At 45.1% G+C, this 12,110-nt stretch overlaps 1 protein-coding gene across 2 annotated transcripts in view; it reads right to left on the bottom strand.

Moving 5' to 3' along the window:
• The window catches only part of SMOC2 (SPARC related modular calcium binding 2), a 204,323-nt gene that overhangs the window by 126,745 nt on the left and 65,468 nt on the right, over positions 1-12,110 (bottom strand). The window lies entirely within an intron of this gene.

Here is a 12,110-nt window from a genome sequence, read left to right as displayed (position 1 = left end):
AAGGGCCATATACTATAGCATTTTGCCAAACACAGCCATGAACGCTGCTAGAAATTATGTTGTTGGCATCTGTTAAGAATTTACTGGCCTTGCAGAAAGCCTAAGCTGAAAGGTCAATCTTTGCCCAGAATCTGAAAGTAAACTTGGCATTTAATGTTTAGCATACCAGTTCTGTGAATCACCCAAACAAATTTATGTGCAATAATGCCAAATATATTTTAAAAAGGTAAACTGAGCCAACTTAAAATGCCAGTTCATCCAATCCACCCATTGGATCTGTTCAACTGGGAAATGAGTTGCTGGCAACTGGAGATTGTTCTCTTGACAGTGCACCAAAAGAGAAATCTGTTTTTCCTCCACTAGACACGTCTGTTATAGATATTGCTCACTGAGACAAGACACAGTAAGCTGGCAGTGATTGCAGATTTGGGATTTGAAGATCCTGAGGTGTGAGATGAAGAAATGCCACTCAAGCACTAAAACCCTCAACCTCAATTAACAGTTAGCAGTTGTAGGATCTGGAAGGAAAGCAAGCCTCTTGCTTCTATTAAAATATACACACTGCTACACTAAGAACCAATTTCTCCTATAAATGTTGATGGGTATTGCAATAAAGAGGTCGAATGTGCATGCACGTGTGTGCGCGCGCACGCACGCACACACACACACACACACACACACACAAACACACTTTCAAAACAATTTTTAGAAACCCAAGAAAGATATACTGGTGGCTTTTCAAACTTTCTACATTCAGGTAGAAATCCTTTTTACACAAACTTGTCCTCTGAAGTCAAACCCTTATATTTTGCAGAGACTTCTGGGACATGATCTATAATGAACAATCAACTCAGATGGAATACTCACTGACCAGACTTTCTGGGTCTCATTTTTCCTCCTACATGGAGTGTACATTGGAACACATCCAATATTCCCCTATTGCTGTATATTGCTAGGAAAAATTGGTGGTAGTGGACAAACACTCTTTCAGGGAAGGATGTCTTCCATTACTGGTTTCTAATTGAAAAACCCTTGATAAACTTCCAAGGAACAACTAGTTCCCTAGAATATATTCCCTGGAAGACTACTGATATATACAATGCAATAATACACTGTTCTAGCAATAATGCTTAGCGATCTTTTGTTTCTCTGTTTTTATCGGTTTCTTTCTGGGTAAATAACCAGTCCTATCTGGCAAAATCAAAGGAAATTCCAGAAATGTGGTGGCATTAGTCCACTGTAGCAAACAAAACATCACAGTTCAAAAGAATCTTAAAGACTAACAATTATATAGCTAAGCTTTCATAAATTAGACCTTGTTTCATAAGATGCATGAAGTGGTCTTATAAGTACACATGGGTATAAAGACATTGGCCGCTTTCACACATAACAGGAAACCATGGGTCCAAAGAGCCTGCAGTTTTCTTCCATTCCCCCTGCCAGATGATCCCAATCTGGAGTCTGGGAGCCTGAAAAGGGGGAGGAACTGGCTGCACGGGCTTCCTCCTTCTCATGAAGGACAAGCGTGGCAGTCAATTGGAGACAGAGAGAGGGTGGAGCTTCCTACCCTCAACTCCGATTCCAAAAGCTGTCAGCCTTTGGATGCCACATCACCAATTTCCAACTGAGGAGGAACTGTTGGTGTCAATTTAGGTTTTGGGCCAGAAACATTGGGTTGCTCTTCTAACAGAAGAACCAAGGTTTCCCCCATTCGGACAACCGCAAACTCAAACCTTTGGTATGGTTGCCTCCAGTTTGGTGTGATGTCCAAAGGTGGCCAATGACAGAGATTACAAGAGGTCAAGAAAACACAAAAGCAAGCATTAGGTGTGACATTACTATGAAGAGCATTGCATATGAAGAATGCAAGATCCCATCAGAGTTTGTGTGATGTACTCCTAATCAGCAGCCCTGATGATAAATTAGCAAAGCAAAGTTAGTAGAAATATCATGCAAAAATTCCTTTATGTAGTAAGGAAGCCATTCCCAGTTCTTATTCAGATTACCTTCGACAGTGGAAAGGTTTTCATTACCATCGATTTTGTAAAAATAATAATAAGAAATACCATCCAGATGTGTAATCAGCTCACTTAAGAGAACAGAGAGGCATGGGGTACTTTCAAGCTCCTGTAGTAAGAGTACACTTGCTCCGAATTCCTATCACATTGCCTTTGTATTGTCCTTTAACCAAGTTGCAGGGCCAATATCCACAACCAGAACCTCAGTTCTGTGCTCCCTGTCCCTGGTCACAAGCAACCACTACACTTAGAATTCAGGATTTTTCACCTTTTGGTGGGTCTAGAACAATTGTTTGAATTCGTCTTTGGACTGGGAAGATGAAATGTCAGGACTTGCAGTGAGTGCTAAACGGACAAACTAAGAGATTTCCAGGAGGGACTCGGCCTGGGCTTAACCACGCAGATCAAGTAAAAGTAGGAACCGCAGGGAGACCAGCCACTCATAGGCCAGACTGAGTAATCTTACATTCCCTGATCTCTAGGAAAGTTTCTGGATCTGGTCTGGAAACTAATCTGAGCAATTTAAGGGATTTGCAAGGCCCAGCATCAGTAGCAGTTGCAGCTGGACACTTGTAGTGGACCACAGATCAGTAGAGGGCTCACTACCAAACATAGCTGTTGGAAATAATCTCATTTGTTGATGGGAGCAATGCCTAGCAATAGCTCAGAGATTAGACTATAATAATAATTCTGATGACACTAGGTGCTTGTACCCCTCCCATCAGAAGGTCCCCTATGGTGGCACAGGTGCTGCAGAGAACCTCCCATTTTCTGGAGGGAGGGGCACCATAGACAGCAGAATAAGACCTTTTCATGCTCCTTTAATCCCACCAGCACTATCCTCTGTGATGACACTGAAATGACTTGGGCATTTCCAATTTCCTGATGGGAGAAGCAATAGTGTGCTACTTTCTCATCCTACTTGTTGGTACTGGCAGGGCCAATGAATGAAGAGAAAGAGCAAAAACAGAAGTCAGTGCTAGCAGAGATACATAAAGGAAGTTAGGAAGATGCCAGTGCTGGAAAGAGAGGGGTGCACTGACATCCTGTTACCTGAGGGCTTATAAAGCTTATCAACGTGTTCAACATCAAACCAGTTTGACTGTTTGGGGTCAAACCAAACCACCAGCTGTTCAGAACAACCCTGGACCGAAACCAACCCCCCAGGGGTTCACAATTTTTTTTTAATTACATTTTTTTAACATTATACATACCCACTCTGGAAGAGTTGTTCAAGGCAGCAGGGGTGGGTGGGTCCATAGAGGTTTTCCCTCCCCTCACCGGCCTCCCTTATGCCATAATTCAGCTGCTCATCGGCCTTTCCCCCTCAGCACAGTGGCCATTTTGGAGGCCACCACGCCTGCGCAATGGGCTTCTGCATGGCCTGGCCCAATTCTAACTGTGGACTTGCAAGTCCATTTATTTTCCTAGATTTTATCTACCTACCACATGTTCTTGTTTCTATACCACTGTTCAAGACTTGGCAGTTTCCTGGACACCATCTGTCCAGAGCCAGCTACTCTGGGCTATTTAGGGTGCTGCCAGTGGGTGCTCCCTTTGGGGGAGCCGCTTTGGGGGATAGCGAGGGCCCAAGATTAGATAGATAGATAGATAGATAGATAGATAGATAGATAGATAGATAGATAGATAGATAGATACTATGTTTTGAATTTGATAAATAACTTAATACTATTTAAAAGGGAAACATTTAAAATACTCACAAAATAGTAAGAGCAGTCTGTGTGTGTTGTCTCATCACTAGTCCCTGTAATACTCATTGAACAATTTGCTAGAGTTCCTAAGCCCATTCACACATTTTGTTCAACATTTGTACAATGAGTGTACAGTGTACACAGGCACAGATCTGTACATAGGTACAGTCATTCACACTGAATACCACTCACCATCCTCCGTTCTACCTCACCAGCTGTCACTGGTTCCCAAATCTGTCATATGTCATTTCTACAAATACAGTTCTATAACTCTACAATCCCAATTCTCCAACTATACTATAACTACTGTGCGGGGTATGGGGGGACGGATACATTTTTCCAGCAACAAGTACTGCATTTAGAGGGCTAGGAAACAGAAGAGCTATCCTGAGTAAAATAGTTCAGGATCCTGTGCAACAACAAACAACTACACAATAATTGCATGAGAAAAAATGCTGGTCTGACTGTTAATTTGCAAAGCACTTTCTCTAAACTTTTAAAAGCAGCAATACTGGGATTGAAAATGCATTCTTGTGAGGTCTCCAGTACCATGGCATCTGGTTCTAGCCTTGCAGGGAAATTGAGTTCCAAAAAGTGGAAAACAGTAGGTGGAAAATTAATAATAACTTTTGATCATAAAAGGGTTAGTTTTCTATTGCTTTTGTTTGAATCAAACTTCTGTTGGTCTGGAAGAACCTTATTGTCAGCCCTTTCTTTAAAATCAGTTTATGCTTCCCTAGTTGTATTATTTTCAAAAAACGTTACTGGAAACTCTGTTATAGTCATCTAAATTTAGTGGTTGGTTTGAGAAAGATAGAACAATGTGCAAAAAATTTCCACTGTTTGAAGATATGATACTTAAAATAATACAGGTTTTAAGTTATAACACAGTCCTTAAGTAACATTTCCTTATAATGCCACAAATGCTATTCAAATCTCCTGTTCCTTTAAAAAAAAATTGGATAATTAACTAAATGAACAAAAGCAATTTCCCTTTTCCTGGAGATATATCTGACATTCTAGTCTGAATATGAAGAAAACAAAAAATCACAGGGTTGGCTGGAACTTCCTTGCTTATTAGAAGCTATAGAGTACATTGTGGCAGGAGTCACTCAGCCTGAGCTCTGTCTGACAGACACGAATCTAAATACAGAAAACAAAGCAGAAGATGTAGAGAGTTATTCTGAATTCTTGGCTTCTGTGTCTAGTATTCATATTCTGAAGGAAAAAGGTCTGCCACACTATTATTATTGCACATATAGCCCAGGCTATGCTGCTCATGTGGAGGACCTCAGCGCTCTGTGCAGCCAAACCCAACTTCTAAGCCTGGCCTTTAGTCAAGATTAAGAGCACAGGCATGCTCTTAACCCAGCTGCTGGGATCGTGTGCAGCCCAAGCACACACAGAGACAGGTGCTGGTCTCATGGGGGTATCCCACAATGCACTGTGCGTGTTGCGAGGCATATTGTGGGATACTCAGAAGCCGGGACACAGCGTCCCGGCCTCCGGAGGTCCACTCCAAGCAGTGGAGATTGTGTGGGTGCACAGCAGCACAACATCATCTGGGGGCAAGGTGAGTTGGGCACTGCCTCACCCACCCACCCACAGGTCATGTGAATACCTTTTCTGTGTCCTCTGCTTACTCAGGCTTTGGTGAAAGACTCTAGCTTTTCCATGAGGCACACAGAAACAGATGGTGAAATCTGAGGAAATCCTTAACAACATCATGAGGCAAGTCTCACGATCAGGCTCACCTTCTTGGGCATAGAGCTGGATACCCTTAGGCAGTCTTCCCGATTGCCCGGGGACAAACTGGAAGCGCTGAGGGCTCTCTTGCTGGCCTGTGCACAGGCCAAGAAGGTGACGCTGCATTAACTCCAATCTTTGATTGGGCATCTCAATTTCGCATGCCGGGTAGTATGCCGGGCCGCCCGTTCTTGCGGCGCCTTTGCGACACGGCGGCTGGGTGCAGGCTGCCACACTTCCCGATCAGGGTGACTGCAGCCATGAGGGAGGACATGAGACTCTGGTTGAGCTTCTTGGGAGTCCTTCAACGGGGTTTCATTCTGGCGTGAGTCCCAGCTCCTGGAGGCAGATTTCCAGGTGCAGTTGGACGCGGCCAGGGGCCTCGGCTTTGGCCTATATCTAAGGGGCAGGTGGTGCGTAGAGCGTTGGCCACAAGACTGGGCGGAGCGAGGAATCACAAGGGACCTCACTTTCCTCGAGCTGTTCCCCATAGTGGTGGCAGTGCACATTTGGGCACACCAATTTTGCAACTCAGTCGTGCACTTTTGGTGTGACAACTTGGCAATGGTGCAGGTTGTCAATAGACAGACCTCCAAGTCCCCGAGAGTTATGGGCCTAGTATGGGCATTGGTGCTGGCCTGCCTGCAGAACAACATACTGTTCACAGCCCAGCACGTGCCGGGAGCACAAAACGACCTCGCAGATGCTCTGTCTCGTTTTCAGATGCAGCGCTTCTGGCAGCTGGCTCCCGACGCTTTCCCAAGGCCCGAGAAGATGCCTGTCTGGCTGTGGAGCCTTGGCGGGTAGAGGCGCTTAGGGCAATTGAGGCTTCGATAGCGCCCAGGACGCGGGTAGCCTATGGCAGGAGGGTAGGAGCCTTCCAGCAGTTCAGGTCCCAGACAGGGCTTGGCCAGGACTGGCCGGCCCCTCCCGAGCACCTCATGCAATATTTGGTGCACCTCCGAGCGGGCGGGCTCACCGTGAGCACCATGGCCGGACAGCTGGCTGTCCTGGCTTTCTACGCAAGGGCTACGGGGCTACATGACCACTTGGGTGACTTCAGAGTCCAGCACATGCTGGAGGGCTGGACCAGGGAGTTGCCATCCAGCCGGACCAACGCCTGCCCATTACGTCCGATGCGCTGCAGCGTGCCGTGCAGCGCCTGGGCGAAGTGTGCTCCTCTCTTTATGAGGAGGCTTTGTTCCGAGCAGCGGCTCTGGTGACCTTCTTTGGGGCCTTCAGGGCCAGAGAGCTGTTCCCCAAGGGGGCGAGAGGCACAGCGCGAATGGTCGTGCAGAAACGGGACTTAGCAATAGACTCAGCCACGGTATCGCTGAGTCTCCTCTTCTCGAAAACTGACCAGCGGGGTAGGGGGCAACTGGTCACACTGAACAGGGCTGACAATTACCTCCTGTGCCTGGTGCGGGTCCTGGGAGCCTTTATGGCTGTGAGAGGCGAGGCGGACGGCTGCCTTTTCATGCACGCAGATGGCAGCCATCTGTCTCAGTACCAGTTTTGGTTGGTGATGAAGAAAGCCTTTCACGTGGCCGGTGTGTCCACGTGTCACTTGTCCTCGCATTCATTCAGGATCGGCGCGGCATCGGCTGCCGCTGGCCTCGGCTACCCGGGTGCTGCAATACAGAGGGTGGGCCGCTGGTGGTCGGTAGTCTATCGCAAGTATGTGCGTGGTGGGCAGTAGGAACCGCGATGCCCCCCCTCCGTCTCCCATCTCACGTTGTTCTTTCTCCCGCGCAGGAGTGAGGCCTTTGGCGAGGCGTGCCAGGGTCCTTGTGTTGGGCCACTCCTTTATTTTCTGGGCCCTCACGTGGGCACAAGGCACGGATCCGGGAACGCAACTGAGCTTGGGCCGTTGGGCCAGCATCCAATGGCTCGGGCGGAGGGGGATGCGAAGCACACAGCTGCTGCCCATGCTTCGGGAATTCCTGGAGAAAAACCCGGCTCCAGACATCCTGCTCCTGCATTATGGTGGGAACAATTTGGTTAGCCAGTCAGGTATTTCCCTGGCACGCCAAACCGAGCTGGATCTCAGCGTGGTGTTGTCCTGGTGCTCAGGGGTGGTCATCATTTGGTCTGACATCACACAGCACAAGGTTTGGAGGGGGGCCATCAAGCCAAACAAGATCGATAGAGCTCGAAGGGGGGTCAATGCGGCTATGGCTCGCTTCTTGGCAGCCAACGGGGGGGGGATGTATTCCCCATGACGACATCGTGTTTTCACAGCCTGCGCTCTTTCACGGTGACGGGGTCCACCTGTCTGCCATGGGCATAAGGTTATTTATAGATGATTTGAGGCTGGGATTGGCCACAGTTATGCTGGGGCTGTGGGGTGCAGGGCGCTAAGCTAGGCTAGCGCCCGCTATGGCAAGTACAGTGCGGTGGACAGCTGCTAACTAAATAGGTGTGGCACCTTAGGTTAGGTAAATCAAGGAGGTGAAGCCGATCCCTTGAGGCTTGGCAGATCAGGGATGCTGCTTGACACCTACCTCGCTGCAGGCGACATCCTCTCCGTATGGCTGTGCAGCTAGAGTGGGGTGTTGTTCTGATAGTTAAGAAACCTGACCTTAGGTTGGCGAAGAAGGGCCCCTCTGCTACAGAGCAGAGGGGCGGCCTGGAGCCAAGGTGCCAACTCCACGGTCTTCTAGGTGGAGGCGGCCACGGTGTGGAGGCTGCCATTGGAGCATCCAATCCCAGCCAATATCTCTGTAGCTAAACCTCAATAAAATGGACCGTTATCACCATAACAATGTCTCCGTGTCTCCTTGGGGGTCTGGGTACAATAGCCTGATGCCACATTATTCATTTCAACTGGTGAAGAAAACTCAGCTTAGCTGCATATGCTGCCTGGACAGAAGTCCACCTGGAAACCGTATCTATCCTTCCCTTCCATAGAAAGCTCTGGAGACTTGTCTGCAAAGCACCCACATGTATTTATTACACTTATACCTGGGCCCTGAGCTCTTTCAAGGAAGACTATGCACTAGCTTCCTTCAAAGACTCTTTGAAGGAAGACTATATAGGATATAAGTGTTTTAAATAATTAAAAATAATTCCAAGTTGCAGTCTCCAGTAGAGATGTGCAAAAATTTATTTTTGTGATTCAATTCAAACTCGAATCTGCAAACCCAAATCCAATCAGATTCTGTTTGAGTTGGATTGGATTTGATTTGGATTCGAATAGATTTGAACCACATTTAAAGGACCAGGGGGCACCAAAGTGGTTGTTACCTACCATCCAAATTTCAAGGTGGTGGGGCACTCGTTTGATTTTTTTTAATGAATTATTTAGTTTTTAGTGATTTTGTATATTTCCACCTTAGAACATCACGGGGATTTGAGGCAGCCCCATAACTTCCCATGGGTTCTTCCCATAGGTTGCTCCAAGGTGCTCCAAAGTGGGTTGGGGTTAGGGTACATTAGGTGTTAACTACCTCCCCCCCGACCCCACTCAACCAGCAAGGCAGTGGTGTACTCAGGGTTTTTTTGAGAATTTTTGAAGTGTTTTAGACTCTTCAGTATGTTATGACTTTTTATCATACTGAATTCCTATGGAGATTCATTACACACCAAAGAGTCTAAAAAATTCAAGAATTCCTAAAAAATGAACAGAGTACCCCACTGCCTTGTGGGCTGGGGAGTATTTGGCAAATGGGATGCCACTAATTCCCCCCAACTCACAAACCAGTGGGGTACTCAGTTAATTTTTTTAAAGAATTTTTTTAAATGTTTAGACTCTTTGGTATGTTATGACTCTTCCTCTTTGGAATGTTATGACATTTGGTGTATTATGACTTTTTGTTATGACCATGAATTATCCCTGCCCACTGCTTTTTTAAAAGCCTATAGTCATTCTGGTGTTACGTTTTATATATTTACTCAGGATGTAAATGGTGATTGTGACAAGGCTTAAGCATGACAGCCTTACTCACTAGTGCCAGTTTTTCATGGTCAATTGTAGAATTTAGTTGCAATGAAAATGCACTCAGGGTCAGCACTGCTCCTTTATCTTCACCATAGGCAATAACTGGGATATGAAGTAGCAAAGTTTAGATTCTTTGGTGTGTTATGACTTTTCATCATAATGAATTCCTATGAGGATTCATTACACACCAGAGTCTACACTTGTACAATTCTTTAAAAAAATAAACTGAGTACCCCCACTGGCTTGTGGGTTGGGGGGTGTTGGCACATGGGGTGCCAGTAATTTCCCCTTCCCACCTGCAAGGCAGTGGGGTATTCACTTCATTTTTTATTAATTTTTGAATAGTTTAGATTATTTAGTGTGTACTGAATCCTCATAGGGATTCATTATGATGAAAAGTCATAATACACCAAAGAGTCTAAACACTTCAAAAATTCCAGCAGTTGAGCAGATTAGTGACCACATGCTGTGTTCCATAATTCCACTTCTACAAGGGAAACTAACCTTTAAAAAAAAAGAAAGAAAGAAAGCTGGGAATCTGGGGGAATGAATAAAGGAAACTCAAATCTTGAATCAATTCAAATCGAAGCTGGGGATATGCAATTCCCACTCAGATTTGGCCAGGGGTGACTGGGCAGATTTGTTTTGAGGTTAAATCACTCGAATTGACCAGATTTGAGTCAAATTGATTTGACCTCAAAACGATTTGCACATCCATAGTCTCCAGAGCCTTCTATGAAAGAGATACAACAAGAACTGTAGCAGCAACACCCATTAGTTATTTTTAACGTAACTTAGATTTGCTTATACAGCTCAAGTTATTTCAAGTGAGTGCTCTCCAGGGTGGAGGAAAAAGCTCCACTGACTTTTTCTGAATCTATATATCAACTATGGTTGCTCTGAGAACGTCCAAATGGCATTAACAGATTATCTATGGAAGAGGGGATTGGAACTAAAGCACACTAATTCATCTATGAGATGCAATACATCAGGCAGAAAAGTGACAGAGAAGCCCTGGATAATAGGGGGCAAGGGGGCAAGATAACAGAAAGAGAGTTTTTTTAAAAAAAATTGGTAGTTACTTAATGGCACAGCGAGGAAATGAGTTGCCTAGGGAGCAAGAGATTGCTGGTTCAAATCCCTGCTGGTATGTTTCCCAGACTATGGGAAATACCTATATCGGACAGCAGCAATATAGGAAGATGCTGAAAGGCATCATCTCATACTGCGCGGGAGGAGGCAATGGTAAACTCTCCTGTATTCTACCAAGAAACCACATGGCTCTGGGGTAGCCAGGAGTCAACACTGACTTGAGGGCACAACTCACCTTTAAAGGGCAAGGTGGGGGAAATGTCTGTGCAAGACATGTTTGTTTTTGCAGACATTTGCACAGACAATACCCCAGAATTAGTAGGGTTTCAATTATGATGCTAAACCCAACGTCTGTATGCGAACTGTACGCGTCCTATGACAATGCAACTAAAATTAGTTGCTTTCTATATAACTTTGTAATGTAGAGGGGGAAACAATCCTAAAAGCACATCTTGGTTCTCTACCAGTTCTCTACCAATTTTCTAATGTGTTAAAAGGTCGTCATACATTTGTCAACAGGAACAACAGGAGTCTGGATTTCAAAACTCAATTGTTTCCTTTGTCAACCCCATACATATACAGAGGTAAAACCAATTAGACAATACAACAGAGCATTATGAAAGAGAACAAGCGGAATGTTTCATTCAGGACAGAACAAGGATGAGACAGGACGTCTCTTTAAAGAATTCTTAGTGCTTTAGAGGCTTTTTGGAGTTAATAGAGATGATGAATGCATGATGTGGAAAATTGTCTCTGAGAGGATGTCTCTGTGTGGTCTCCCTTTTGGATAGAGTGTGAATGAAGGTATTTGTGATCATCGGTATTTATGTATAAAGAAGGAAAGCATTGTGCTGAAAGTCGAACCCTACATTTAAGTTGGGAAGTGTATCAACATTTTCTCCAAACATGCAATGCAAACCTGAGCAGTTCAGCACCAGTTAGCCAAAATGACTTTCAGATTAATCAGAAATGCGAAGCAGTGCATTAAATATCAGAACTGGCTAGGGAGAAGTTTAGATAACTAACCAAGCAATGAGAAGCGGAAGGGGTGTTGAAAGAGAAGTGACAGATATAGCACTATTTCAAATACTTCAACTGATAATCAGCAAAAAGTTCAATCCACAAGTCGTACGGAGCAACAGTACCCACATTTTAACTGTTGGGTGAAGTCAGTGGCGCTGAGATACAAGCACCAAACCACTTACTTTAATGTCATGAACTTCAATGTGAGCGATTGGAATGTATAGGTTTGTTTTCTTGCCAGAGTGATAATCCAGTTATTTTTAGATTCTGTATGTCCAAACCAGCGGGGCCTAATACAATCAATGGCCCACCAGAACTCAGTCCAAAAATACATTTTGTATACCAGCACAAAACCATAACCATGTGTATAATGATAAGAAAGAGAAGAGGACCACTGACACGTGCACAGTAAGAGGCCCTTACAGGCAACCATTTTACCACACATTCTGTCTCACATGTTGCCACATGTTCTGCACCTCATGTGTAGTAAAGCCCTCCTCAACACTTGGCAAGAAGTTACAGATGGGCTCTATATTTCTCCTACTATAAGACACTATATCCAGGATTCCTATCTTAATC

Source organism: Hemicordylus capensis, chromosome 1 (genome assembly GCF_027244095.1).
Source record: "Hemicordylus capensis ecotype Gifberg chromosome 1, rHemCap1.1.pri, whole genome shotgun sequence".
NCBI classification, from domain to species: Eukaryota; Metazoa; Chordata; class Lepidosauria; order Squamata; family Cordylidae; genus Hemicordylus; species Hemicordylus capensis.
This window is presented reverse-complemented; position numbering and strand designations above follow the sequence as displayed.